The 13,933-nt window shown below is 44.6% G+C and overlaps 1 long non-coding RNA gene across 1 annotated transcript in view; it reads left to right on the forward strand.

Moving 5' to 3' along the window:
* The window catches only part of LOC122465214, a 46,163-nt gene that overhangs the window by 17,674 nt on the left and 14,556 nt on the right, over window positions 1-13,933 (forward strand). The window contains exon 2 of the long non-coding RNA XR_006289889.1: window positions 8,724-8,977. This is a non-coding gene — a long non-coding RNA (uncharacterized LOC122465214). The remainder of the gene's footprint in view (window positions 1-8,723; window positions 8,978-13,933) is intronic.

Here is a 13,933-nt window from a genome sequence, read left to right on the forward strand (position 1 = left end):
TCTGGGGATGTGGGCAGTGGTGTAAGTTGGAACAATCTTCAGGATGCTGCAACTGGCTTCAGAGGATCAATGCAGCCCTCAGACTGAGGTGTGCAAAATTGGCCTAAAGCCATGTTTGCAATCCCTCCTCGACCTGCTGTGCTGAATGCTCCATGGCCACAGGTTAGCATCTGGCTCCAAGCATCTGGGGATTCAAAGTTCCTGCGGCAGTAGCTTGTGAAAAGTCTAAACAGTATGTATGAGAATAGGGAAAGAAAAAATTGAAATGGCATATGCCAGAGTTGCATGGATTAGAAACAAAACCTTCCCACATGATGCTTGGCCACCACCTTTATTATAACACTTTATTATAACAGCCACCATATAAGACATTACACTCCATAAATTCAGAACTGCCCACATGCTACAGCTTGTGTGTGAGCCAAATGACTTCAGTTGGGCAGGGCATACTGCACCCAAACCCTCAGTGCACAGCCCTCCTTTACAGTGCCACAGTCCCAAGCCACGAACAGTATCCTTGCCCAGTCTACTGTGGAAAACATTGTAAGATTGAGGTGTCTCAGAATAGCATAGCATTCATGCAACTCCCTGTGGCACTGCTATCCTTCTGGTGGCCTGGGGGAGCCTTGAGGTGTCTGACAGAGCAGAATGAGGACGTATCTAGGCCACGGTAAATAAGTTTTCTTTTGTACCTGGTTTAACAAATACAAGGATAGAATGTGGGAGAGAAGGTGCCACATAAACTCCAGCTAAGGAGCAATATAAGAAGGGACTTAAAAAACCAAAGTAGAGATGAAATGACTGATGAGGGTCAGATCCTTCTCTTCCTCCTCCCTTTCCCCTCCTCTATATTTGATAGGGCCCAAACCCATTGCCGTTCTGTCAGGCCAGTCCAGGTTCCTGACAGAAAAGGGAGGAACCTTCTTGAGTCTGCTTCCATCCAAAGCATTGGAGAGCTACTGCAGTCCCAGAATGTAGAAGCAGTGCTTAATGTGTGCCAGGGCTGAGCCCCGGCATCTCTTGGCTTGGTACTTCAAAGCTCCAGCAGCTCTGAGCTTGTTGCATCAGTTATGAATGTAAAAAATTTGCTTGAGTCACTACAGATCCCGCTGTGGGGGATTCTTTATGGAATCATGCTTCTGACGCTGTTTGGACTGCAGGCAAGCTGCTAGTGGAAAAGCAATTAGCGGTCATGAGCTCTCTGGGAGGCTGTCATGCTTCCCCAATCACCAACAACAGCCATCTGACCAAAATAATACCAAGGGCCCACAAACCAGTAAGTAATAGTTTGTAGGTGTATATGTTTAAATGGACAATATTTTACTGCTTCAATGTCCCACTGCCCAAGGGCTGAGGTGGTCTCCCTAACTGCTTCCATGTCCATGGGGGGAGGTACACCTCCAGTGAAACAAACGTTTCTTCAAACTTGGGTTCTTTGGAGAAGCTGCTGGAAGACTGAACATTATTGGAATGCTGGCTGCTCTGAATTCACCTTGGTTAGGCCTGAGGATGACCGAAACCCAGAGGGGCTGCAGCTTTATTTTGTATGGCATTTCCACAGGTGCCGAGGAATTCTGTCTGCAGTACAGTACCTTGAGAGGATTCAGCTACTGCAGTGTTAGGCAGCAGAGCTGGTCAAAAATCTTAGGATGTCAAAAAATGGACAATTTCAAAATCTGAAACTGTCAAAATCATCTCAATTTTTTCCTCTTTGACCAACTAAGGTATTTGCAAAAAATTTTAAATTTCAAAAACAAAATGTGAAGGATTTTGTAAAAATGTTTGATTTCCCTAGCCCCCACTGCCTTTTCCTTTTCCTTTTCCTTTTCCCCTTCCCCTTCCCCTTCCCCCCTTCCCCCCTTCCCCCCTTCCCCCCTTCCCCCCTTCCCCCCTTCCCCCCTTCCCCCCTTCCCCCCTTCCCCTTTTCCTTTTCCTTTTCCTTTTCCCTTCCCCCCTTCCCCTTTCCCCCCATCCCCTTTCCCCTTCTTTTCTTTTCTTTTCTTTTCTTCTGAACAGCTCTGCTACAGAGAGTTCTGAGCACACAGGGCAGCTCCAGGGGCACCCCTGAAGCTCTTTCCCAGAAGTATATGCTAAGATGTGAATTTAAGCCGCTATAGTTTTTGTACCAGTATAACCCCCGTGTGAATATTCTTATTCTGGAATGAGAGTGTCTTTTTGGTTTAGTTTGTGTCGCTTTGGAAAGGGTTTAATCAAAAATGAAAAAGCCACTCTCATTCTGGAATAAAAGGGTCCAGGGTTGGGGGTTATACTGATATAACTATAGCTGTTTAATTATACTAGAATAACTATACTGGTATAAATAATTTTAAAAATGCCATGTAAACAAACCCAGACACAGGTTGGTGACTATTGGCTAGATTCAAGGTAAGAGGGAGAAATAGGTTGAATTGCAAAAGGAGATTGCAGTGTGAAAAAGGTTGAAAACTACTGTCCTAAGGAAAAATCTGATAGGGCTTGCCTAGAAGGGGAAATTACCAGCATAGTTATTCTGGAATAGCTTCTTGTGTAGATATTCTATTTCAGAATAAAAATGAACTTATTCCAGAATAATTAATCTGCTCAAAATTGGATTTTTTTTCTTTTTATGGCGCCTTTTAACTTTTTAGGAGTCACTGGAGGAAGCTGCACTCTTGTAGTTATTTCCATTGCAACCTGTTATGGAGGACACACACACAATGTGCTCTCTCACTGAGACTTTACTTTTTGCTTTTTCTTATTTTGGTGTTTGTCCTCTAATCTAAAACTCCTCTGTGACACTGAGCCAGTGAGGGTTAAGCAACCAGCAGCCTGAGTGACCACGGGTGGCACATAATGGCGGCTAGGGGAGGCTAAGCCTCCCCAAACCTAGTGCTGCCAGGGTATGTGTGTGCAGTAGCAGATTACTGCATGGACCCATGGGGCCTGTGCCCAGAGGCTCCAGCCAATTTGGGGCCCCTGGAAAAACTTCCTCCCATCACGACCTCGAGGCTGGAAGAGCTTTACTGGTCTCAGGGCTGCAGCAGGGGTGGGAGGGCCTGAAAGGAGTGAGTGGGAAGAGCTCAGGGGGAAGAGGCAGAATGGGGGAGGAATGGGGGCAGGGCTGTGAGGGAAGGGGCAGTATGGACTAGGGCCATGGGCAGGGCTGCAGGTGGAAGGGGGCCAAATGGGGGAGGGGCCCCGGCTTGGAGCTCCAGCCAGGGCTGAGAGCTCCATTGCGGTCCCAGATGGGGCTGTGAGTGTGATTCTCAGCCCCAGCCCCTACCCCTACCCAAGCTGGGCCACCAGGGGGCTGAGAGCAGTGAGGGGCATGTCCTCAGCCAGAAGAGGTGGGCCTTGGCTGGAAGAGGCGGGGCAGGGGGTTAGCCTCTCCAAAGGGAAGCTTCACCTGCCACCCATGTGAGTGACATAAAAGCAACTCTTAAGGACAGACATATTAGAAGAATATTGAAATACTAGACAGGGCCATTCCTTGAACAGAGCTATCAAAGTCATGTTAAATAGGCTAGAATCCTTGTGTTTACCTACATCGTGTTAGAAGTTTAATAATGTGATCTAATTAGCTTGTAGATGCTGAACTTCTGTTCCTGTCTATAATGTTTCATTACATTCATTCAGTTGATTCCTGAACTGTAAACTCAACAGGTGCCTAAAGTTATCCATAGACATATGCTTTAAAATTAGACACCCTATAAGCCCCTCATTGTGCAGTTAGACACCTAATTTTAGGCTTCTAGGTCTGGAAATTGCAGCCTACTGATAAGTGGCTTGCTTGAGTTTGTACCATATGAACAGGTTTTCAAATGTATTTGGGTGCCTAAAGATGCAGATTGGTGCCTAGTGGGATTTTTAAAAGGGATTTCTAAACAGCATAGGTGCCTAACTCACTTTTGAAAATCCCACCTGGTTTTTCAAAAGTGCCCACCTGCATCATAAGGAGCCTACATACCTATGAAAACCTGGTTCTAAGTTCATTTTGCAGAGCTAGACGAAACACAGGATTCCTGACCATTCCCTTTTCTAACAGCTCCTTTTCTTTACTGGGCTATTTAATTGTCCATTTGATTTATTTTTAGGCTTGTCATGAATCTTGTTTTAAAACCAGCAAAATAATTATACATTTTCCAGGCTAGAAAAGCTACTGAACTATTAAACAGAGCAGCTAATTTCCCTTTTTATGCTCTATAACGAAGTGTATTGGCCCTGGCCTAGCAAACCACAGGCTAATTTTAAGCACATACCCAAGAGAGTGCTCGTGTGGCAATGAATTTATTGATTACCCATAATGTTGTTCTGTAGCTGCTTTGGCTGACAAACTGATAGCACAAGATGGCTTTGGCTGTTTTATATCGTGAATATATTCCATCAATCTACTAGAGTTACCAACTGTGAATGACAAAACGTGCGTCTCTCACAAATGGCCACACTCTCTTCACTCAACTCCCTTCTTTCATTAAGCCCTTCAATAATAATCCACCAGATAAAGAAATAGATACACTGGGACATGGTGAAGGTTTTTGTTTATTATGTCTTGGTCCTCTTTCTATTACATCTTACAATGTGTTCTGTCTGTAGGGTATGTCTACATTAGAAATGTAAGTTGACCTATACTGGGTCAACTTACAGCCACCACAGTAATTACTGAGGTGGTGCATGTCCAGATGATCCTCCTTGGGTAGGTGGTGTGCTTCCTTACCAGGAGTGTTTCCAGCAACCTAAGTAGTATATAGGGCTTAGCATCAATCAAATGTAGGCCCCGCCCACCTGTCACCCTGAGACCTGCCCCCTGGGGGGTATTACTTCCAGGGTGAAGACGGACACATGACCAGAAAGGAAGGGTGTCATGCGACCCCTCTAAGAACTCCTCCCATTTTCCTCTTCCAATCAGGATGGGTTTCAGCTGCAGAGGACCTTCCTGAGAGCAGATTTGACCAATCGGGGGGAGTTCTGGGGTGGGGTGACCTGCCTAGAAGAGGGTCATGTGATCCCTCTAAGAGCTCCGCCTACTGCCCTCTATCAATCAGACCAGAGCACCACCCCAGGAAGTCCCAGCACTGTCCGGAAGAGGCCATTTCATTCCAAGAACGCATGTTTTAGAAAAGGCTGAGAGGAAACATGGACTCCTTCACCACCCCTGTGAGAACTTCGGACTTCATTTTAGCTCTGAGGGCCTTCAACCGCCTGTGGAGACAGTGCTACATCAGTGAGAGTTCCAAGGAGGAGGAGGGGGCGGCTGATCTGGCTATGTGGATTTAAGGAGGAGGCTTGGCATAGAACTAACATAACCAGTGCCACGTCGTGAGTGTAAGAAAGTCATGCCTTCTATTGTACGTGTTGCTATTTATGCTGTCCTTAATCTCTGCCTTAGGGAAAAGCTTTTCGAATATTGTGAGGGCCGTGTCAAGCCCAGGCAAGTACTCTCCAAGAGCAGAGGGGCAGTTCACACCTCATTGGGCCATGTATGGGACAAGCCCAGCCCAGCCTCACAGGTACAAAGGACACTGGCCTAGGCAGCAACAAAGGATCTGTTGGACTCTCGAGTGAGTCACCCCCCCCTTCCTTTGGTCATTTTGGCACTGTGATGAAGTAATGCTCACTTGACTATGCGGGGGGGAAGCCAAGAGGAAAGCAAGAACAAGATAAAAGGGAGAGACATTTGCCATGCTCTTCCTCCCTCTCTTCCACCTCCATCTACAGACATCACACCAAGCGACTGAAGCGGTGATCAAAGGGGAGAGCCTGGCTGAATGGCAACCAGCCAGCCTGCGGTGAGAAACATCTAAATTTGTAAGGGCACTGAAAGTGTTAACATCAGCTTAGAATGCATTTTGCTTTTATTTCATTTGACCAAATCTGACTTGTTATGCTTTGACTTACAATCACTTAAAATCTATCTTTGTAGTTAATAAATGTGTGTGTTTGTTCTACCTGGAGCAGTGTGTTTGGTTTGAAGTGTGTCAGACTCCTCTGGGGATAACAAGCCTGGTGCATATCAATTTCTTTGTTAAATTGACAAACTCATATAGGCTTGCAGCGTCCAGCAGACACAACTGGACACTGCAAGATGGAGGTTCCTAGGGTTGTGTCTGGGACTGGAGATATTGGCTAGTGTCATTCAGTTGCACAATCCAAGCAGCAGCTGGCCAAAAGTGCCCACTCGCGTAGCGGGGAGCAGCTTACATGTCAGAGGCTGTGCTTGAATATCCCAGGAGTGGGGGTTCTCACAACAGAGCAGGTAAGGCTGGCTCCCAGAGTTGAGGACTGGAGTGGCCTAGCAGATCACCAGTCCAGATAACACCAGGGGAATGTCACAGTGGGGTTTTACAGTATTTTATTTCAAAACAGTTTGGTTTTTACTCTGCAAACTGTGACGTGTTTTTAAAATGGGTTGTTTTAAAATTAGCGAGTGTTTAAATTGTTATTGATGATTTAGGAGGCCTATGCAAGACATAGTTATGGTGGGGAATTAAAAAGGTATTTTATTGCACACTTTGTTTTTGGGTGCATGCTGGAAACATGTGCTTGTATTAAAAAAAAGTCTAGGTTTTAGAGAAACACTAGAGGTAGAAATAAACCAAAACTTGTGTTTGTTGTACAACCTGAAATGGATGATTTTGTTTTAAATCTATGACTTTTTAAATAGAAAAATACCCTAATGAGTATTTTATTTTTTTAAGTTTAAAAGAAAGTTTCATGTGTTTTATAATAATAATGTTGTCTGCTCCACGGTATGGTCAAAACATGAGAGATCCTTAAACCAGAGGCAAACAAGCTCAAAGAAAAACGAAAGAGACAGCTGAAAAGGAAAATTCAGCAGCATCAATGGCTGATGGATGGATGAAGCCCAGTAAATACATTTTGCTTATTTGTTTGGTTATTTTATGAGGTTTTGTATTTTAAGCAAATACATTGGTGTGGGTGAGAAAGATGGTAAAGTTACGTTTTGTAAAATGTTTATTTGATTTTAATTTGGACATTGTGCCTCATTGTGGCCATTGTAAAAAACATGAGCCATAGAGTTTTAAATTCTATCCTGAGTAGTCAAATCATCCATAAAGAGAGACAATGTTTAGTAGACCCGACTTACACCGGTACCAATCTGTGTTTTGCGGGTGGATTCTTGGCTGTCATGTCTGACTGTAAACGCACAGACACGGAATTGTTAGGCGGGGTGAGAAAGTTGTATGAGAAACTGGGGTGATCAGATCAAAAAAAGATTATGCTCAGCGACGTAGCGGCGTTTGAACGGCACTTAGGAGTCAACGTACAGGTGGTGTTTTATGTGGCGAAAGGCAGGTGGGGTTTTTTTTAAACGGGAGGCCCAGTGTACCCCAAGACTTTTTTCATCCTGTTGCACAATGAGCATTATTATAGGGTTTTGGATGTGAAAAAGTTGTTTGGTGAAAAATTGTGAGTTTTGCCACACAGTGTACAGTCATGACCACTCTTGCAGGTATCGTTGCCACCTCTGCTTGAGTGTGACGTGCTCAGAGAGTGTGGGCATGCTGCTGAGGTGTCCTAGCTGTAGACTGTATTGTCACTCCAAAGAGTGTGTAGACAGACACGTCTGCTGTGCATCGAAAAAACAAGTTGAATGTCTGTCTAAAATTTTGTGATCAGTGTCAGTCTTAAGTGGACAAGGGACACAGGTGTAAAGGGAGGCATTGTGAGCAGTGTCAGGGTTTGATCACCAGTGATGTAGACAGCCACCTGTGTTTTATGGATAGCATTAGAAAGTCCAGATCATCAGAAAAGTAATTTTTTAAATTTTTTTTTTTATGATTTTGAATGCATGCAGGAGACAGGGTTGCATGTGCCCGGTTACACATTTGCTACGTCCCTAAAGCCAGAAAAATCCTGGGAATTTCAGGGCAGTGAGTGTCTCTCTACCTTTGTTAAGACTTTTATCGGCGAAAAGTTCTGGGACTACATGTTTCTAGCACACAGTTCCAAAGGTTACGATGCGTACTTCGTCTTTAGACAGTTACTGAAGGAAAAGATGTGCATAGAACTGATAACTCAGGGTAGTAAATGAATGTGTGTGGAAGTTAAGGCCCTGGGCATTTGTTTTATAGACTTTTTAAACTTCTTGCCCAGGAAGCTTAGCTAGCTCCTGCAGGCAATGGGGTTTGAAGGTTGCCAAGGGTATTTCCCACATTTTTTTAACACTTTATAAAACCAAAATTTCATGGGGCCTATGTCCGGGGTGGAATACTATGGTGTAGACAGCAGGATGCCCCTGGAGAAAGCAGAATTTCTTGACTGGTATCTGGACAACAGATATAAGACATTTGACTTGCAGAAAGAGCTCGCATATTATTGTCAGCAGGATGTCAACATTTTGAGACGGGCCTGTATCCTGTACAGAGAAGAGATCGTGAAAATGATAGGGATGGGGGATATTGTAGAGAGAGGCCCTGGTAAATTCAGAGGTAAAATTGTGTATAGATCCTTTCCGGTACATAGCCATGCAGACAGATGCCAGCGTTATGCACAGGTTTATGTTTTTGCAGCCTAACACAGTAGCTCTTCTCCCTCCAGACAACTATCACAGGCAGAAAAAGAGATATTCGACCCCCTCTATTCAGTGGCTGTTGTATACCGCTCACAAAGAAAATATACATACTGCATGCTTTTTGGGGTGGGAAATTACCGGTAGGCCCCTACTTTCTAGACGGACATGGACTCCTTTACCACCCCTGTGAGAACTTTGGACTTTGTTTTAGCTCCAAGGGACTTCGACCACCTGTGAAGGAAGCGCTACATCAGCGACAGTTCCGAGGAGGAGGAGGGAGTGTCCGAGGAAAGCCCTTTGGCCCAGCCATTGATGGATACGCTGGAACCTGATCCTGAAATTCAAGCACTCATGAGGCAGTCCGACGAGCATGATGGCCTCTCATTGTCCACTACTATGGTGGAAGGCGATGACAACTCATGGGAGCCACCGATGGACAAGGTGAACGGAAAAGTTGTCACTCAGGTAAATGAATGATTAAGAAGTGACGGTCGAGGATGGGGTGTAATGGGGTTTGGAACCGACCCAGGGTTGCATTAATCTAAAAACAAGTGGCGGGGGGGCTTACACCATTTCTTTTCTGAAAATCTCAACAGTTCGATGCCTTTCTAGAGGCCTTTGAGAACTTAAACAACAGTAGCCCTGTGGGAGTAAATATATCATGCATCAGATGTTGTTGCTCGTGTCTGAGACACAGATCTCAAGAGGAAAATCCAGAAAAGGACAAAATGGAAGAATGAACCAGCTCAGGCTCCCTATGGTAGGGATCATGGCGTCCATTTTCAAAGGCGGCTGTAAAAGGTCGTGTTAAACCAGGCAATTAATAAAACTTGTTTAAATCTGTCAATATGAATGTGTCCCCTCCATACTCGTGTTAGTAAAAGATGGTACAAGTAACAGTCATGTCTATGCAGACGGTTCTGTTAAAGAAAACATATTACACCCTCAGGGAAGTTGGAAGCTTAGGCGGGGTGAACCCTCTTTTTCAAGAGGCCAAAGAGCATAGTAAAACTTTAAATAGAAGACAAGGAACAGCTTGGCTTTCAGACCAGGATGCTTATGCTTTATACAAATATGTTTTAAAAGAAACAAGACCATTGTGTCAGATGTATGAGTGGAGAGTATGCTTATAAAATTTGTGGATGACACCAAACTGGAAGAGGTTGCAAGCACTTTGGAGGACAGGATTAGAATTCAAAATGACTGTGATGGGGTATACTTGCCCTGCACTGGACAGGGAAGGGTTAACCCCATATTGTGGGCTGAGGAAGCCGCGCCCACTCTCCCCTGCTGGGCATGCTCCAATTGGAGCACCAGTGTAACAGGGAGAAGCTCATCTCATTCAGGGCTGACTGCTGAGGGGGAGGATGCAAATTGCCAGCTCCAGCCTAGGAGCTGCGGAAGCCCCAGATTGTGGAGGCCAGACCTGCCAAGACCCAGGCTGATACCTGGCTACCTGAGGATGCCTGATGGAGAACGGAGCCACAGAGATCTGTACAGGCCAAAGAACCTGGAGACACCCAGACCACCTCATCGAGAGACAGGGTAGGAAGTAGCCCAGAGGGACGCTGATCCAGACATTGATCCAGTTCTAGAGCTGGGCATTAATTCAGCATGTTTTGGTAGCATCCCCGCTGACTCCGTGATGAGTACACTCACCGCTGACAGGGACTTGGGGTGGGACCCAGTGGAATAGGGGGCCCAGGCCCCCTACCCCAGCCCCCCTACCCCAGCCATCCCCCACTACAACCTTTAAATTGCACCAATATTGACTCTGCGTGCTAGGCCACACAGCCCTGCAAAAGAGGACAACTGTGTTGACTCTGGCCATTAAGCCACGCAGCCCTGTGAAAGAGAACACCCACATTGACCCTGGCCATTAGGCCACCCAGCCCTGAGGGAGAGGGTATCTATATTGACCCAGCCACTAGGCCGCACAGCCCTGAGAGGGAGGGCAACCATATTGACTCTGGCCGTTAGGCCACGCAGCCCTGAAAAAGAAGGCAGCTATATTGACTCAGACCACTTGGTCAGACTGCCCTGAGGCTAAGAGCAGGCAGGTGCACTTAGCTGCAGGGCTGCAAAGCCTTCGGTCTGCCCCAAGAGGGGGACAGTGTACTCACCCGGCAACAGTGACTTTGGAAAATTGGTCTGAAATCAACAAGAATATTCAAGAGAAATTCAAAGTACTACACTTAGGAAGGAAAAATCAAATCCCCAACTTCAAAACGGGGAATGACTGTTTAGATGGTGAGTATTGCTGAAAAGGATGTGGGGGTTATAGTGAATCACAAATTGAATATGAGTCAACAATGTGAGGCAATGACGAGAGAGACTAATATCATTCTGTGCTCTGTTAACAGGAGCTTCATATGTAAGACAAGGAGGTAATTGTTGCCCTCTGCTTGGCACTGGTGAGGTCTCAGCTGGAGTCCTGTGTCCAATTCTGGGCATCACACTTTAGGAAAGATGGGAACAAATTGGAAAGAGTCCAGAGGAGAGCAACAACCCTGATAAAAGGCTTAGAAAACTTGACCTATGAGGAAAGGTTAAAAAACTGGGCATATTTAGTCCTGAGAAAAGAAGACTGACCAGGAGACTCAATAACAATCTTCAAATATGTTGATGGCTGTTATAAAGAGGATGGAGATCAATTGTTCTCCATGTCCACTGAAGGTAGGACAAGAAGTAATGGGCTTAATCTGCAGCGAGGGAGATTTACGTTAGATATTAGGGAAAACTTTCTAACTATAAGGATAGTTACGCTGTGGAATAGGCTTGTCTAATTACATATTTATCCAAGGAGCTGTTCTCATCTTGCGGGTAAATAAAGCACAATTTATAGAAAAAATAAATTGGAGGTTTTGAGCATTCTCCTTCACTAGATGTATTTATGTGCAGCCCAATCCCAGACCTGCTGCAAATCAACGGGAAGAGTCCCAGTGACTTCAATGGGAGTTGATGGTGCCTTTAGGGACCAGGTTAAAGAATACTTTGAGATGAATTCAGTGGTCTCTAGTTCCCATTGGTGGGAAGTTTCCAAAGTAGTTTTAGGGGATGTGTGGCTTTAAGAATGGTGTGTGCATATATATATGCAAAAGGACTAGAGAAATAGAGGAAGACCATTAATGTGAATTAATAGTGCTAAAAAAAGAATGTTAAACTATATGTTCAGCAACTATGGCCAAAGTAAATACCACCCATACAGAATTAGATATACTGCTAACGCCAAAGGCTCAGGATAATACAAACTCTTTAAAACATGTGTTTCTATAAATGGAGAAATAAACCAAGGTGGGTGCTGGCTAGCCTTCCGAGAAGCTGGACTGCTCAGTCACCCATTAATATTATGAAAACCTCACAGGTCAAGGGTTAAAAGACACACAACTAATCAAGGACAAATGTTTCACTTTCTAGATAAATCTGTTCAGAAGCTCCTCACAACAGTGGGTGTGCACCCAAGGGCACAGGAATTGCTTTAACTGTCTGGGATCCCAGATGACTGCAGGGAACCATAAACACCCTTATTACAAAAAAAGGATGTGGAGTGTCATTGGATCCTAATGGCTTTATCATTGATTATGATACAAATGTTGGCATCCTAATTAGCTAAACAAATGTTGGCCATGATCCAGCACTCCTTGAAGGATAAGACCCTTCTAACACACACACACTCATGCACACACCCCATGCCATTACTGTTTTATTAGGCAGTTAAGGACCTGCAACTCATGTTTAGACATACATAGCTCCTTAATCAGCTTTGACAATGAAGTCCTTGCCAAAGTTCTAGCTAGGCATCTAGAAAAGTTAGTCCTCATATTACAGATAAGTAGGTTTAGTACCAAAGAAGAAAATGTCAAGTGCCACAAAAGTGTGATAGGTGTAATACAGACACTAAAAACGATATGGGGCCCAGTCAAAACTGGGTATGGTGCCCCTGAAACCAAAGGAATTAAGTTGATGTAAAGCCAACCTAAGTAAGAGGAGAATAGGTTCCTTGTCATGGCTCTGAAGGCTATACAATCTCAATCTGACATGACACAAGAAGCTAAACAGACAAATAAGAAAGGGAGGGAAAGGACAACAATAACAATATTGCTGGGGAGAATAAATGAACTTGGAGGTAGCTGGGAAGAACCTGGCAGAAAACGGCATGTGATGCATGACTCTAAGAAACTGCAAGGCCTTTCCTTTGTGTGTGTATGGCTCCTTTTCATTATTGAGAATGCTATGTACAAAGACAGCAGCCATTTTGTTCTGAGAATGGTAGCTGCTAGTTACGGTGAAAAGTCACAAGCTGTGCTCTCTGTGGAGACTTTTGTTCGTTCTTGCAGTGGTTGTCCTTAATCTAAATCGGATACTGCGGTTAAGATGCTATGCTGCACTTTAAGCCACCATTGTGCCCTCCTGACCCTAGGCTGTTCTGGGCCCCCAGTGTAACCTGGATAGACCGGCCTCCAGGACTGGGGTAGCAGAAAGGTGGCTTAGAGCCACCTGCTCCTTAGCACAGCTGAGAATTCAGCCCATAGAGTCACATCCACTTACATCAGGTATGACTATGCCTAATAGCTGTCAATTGTGACCAATGTTTTTCTGGTAAAGTAAAAGGTAAGGGTATATAGACTCCAGTACCAGAAGAAAATTGACATACTTCCCCATGCATAAGCCTGTAAGTGATGAGTATATGTGCTACTCCTTGTCAGCTTTGGAACCAAGAGAGGGGATTGCAAGTGTAGAGGCCAGAATGACATTTTGACAAATGATAGCTGTCAGCCTTGTTGATGGGTGTGGCAAATTGCCAAGAGCTCAGCAAATTCTTGCAGTTGGAGAGACCAGTATTTGGAATAAAAAATGAACTGTGAAGTAATACTGATAACAGGATTCACTGGCAGATATAATCCACATTTCTGCAACTGACCCTGGTCCATGGCTCTGACTCTGCTTGGCAGCATTTGATTCACACTGGTCTTTCCTATCCGCTTCAAGAGTTCATTTTGACACTGATCCTAAAACTATTCTTTGACTCAGCCCAACCTCTATGCAAAATAAGGCTGTTCAGTTCTTGGAATTAATATTCTTTTAGATTTGTTTCCTTTTTTTGGTAGCGTGTTTGCTCTGGTTGTGTTTGTGCCCCTTTGGTCCACTTTCTATTGACCTTTCACACTGAGTTTTACATGCATGAATATTTGTAGCAAGCTCTTTTTAGGTTTACAATTTAAGTGCTGGAGGGATGCAAATATTGAAGATAGATCACTTCAGCATTAGCAGAAAGCAAATGCAAAAAGGGGATAAGATCAAAATTCATTTTCAAAGCAAATATTAGCAATATTTTTTTGACTGTTAGCTCAGCTGTCATTGTTTGTACTGCAAGGCTGAGGAAGGCACTGATGATGCAGCTGGGCCCGGTGCTTGCATGCA

This window comes from Chelonia mydas, chromosome 3 (genome assembly GCF_015237465.2).
Source record: "Chelonia mydas isolate rCheMyd1 chromosome 3, rCheMyd1.pri.v2, whole genome shotgun sequence".
Classification (NCBI taxonomy): domain Eukaryota; kingdom Metazoa; phylum Chordata; order Testudines; family Cheloniidae; genus Chelonia; species Chelonia mydas.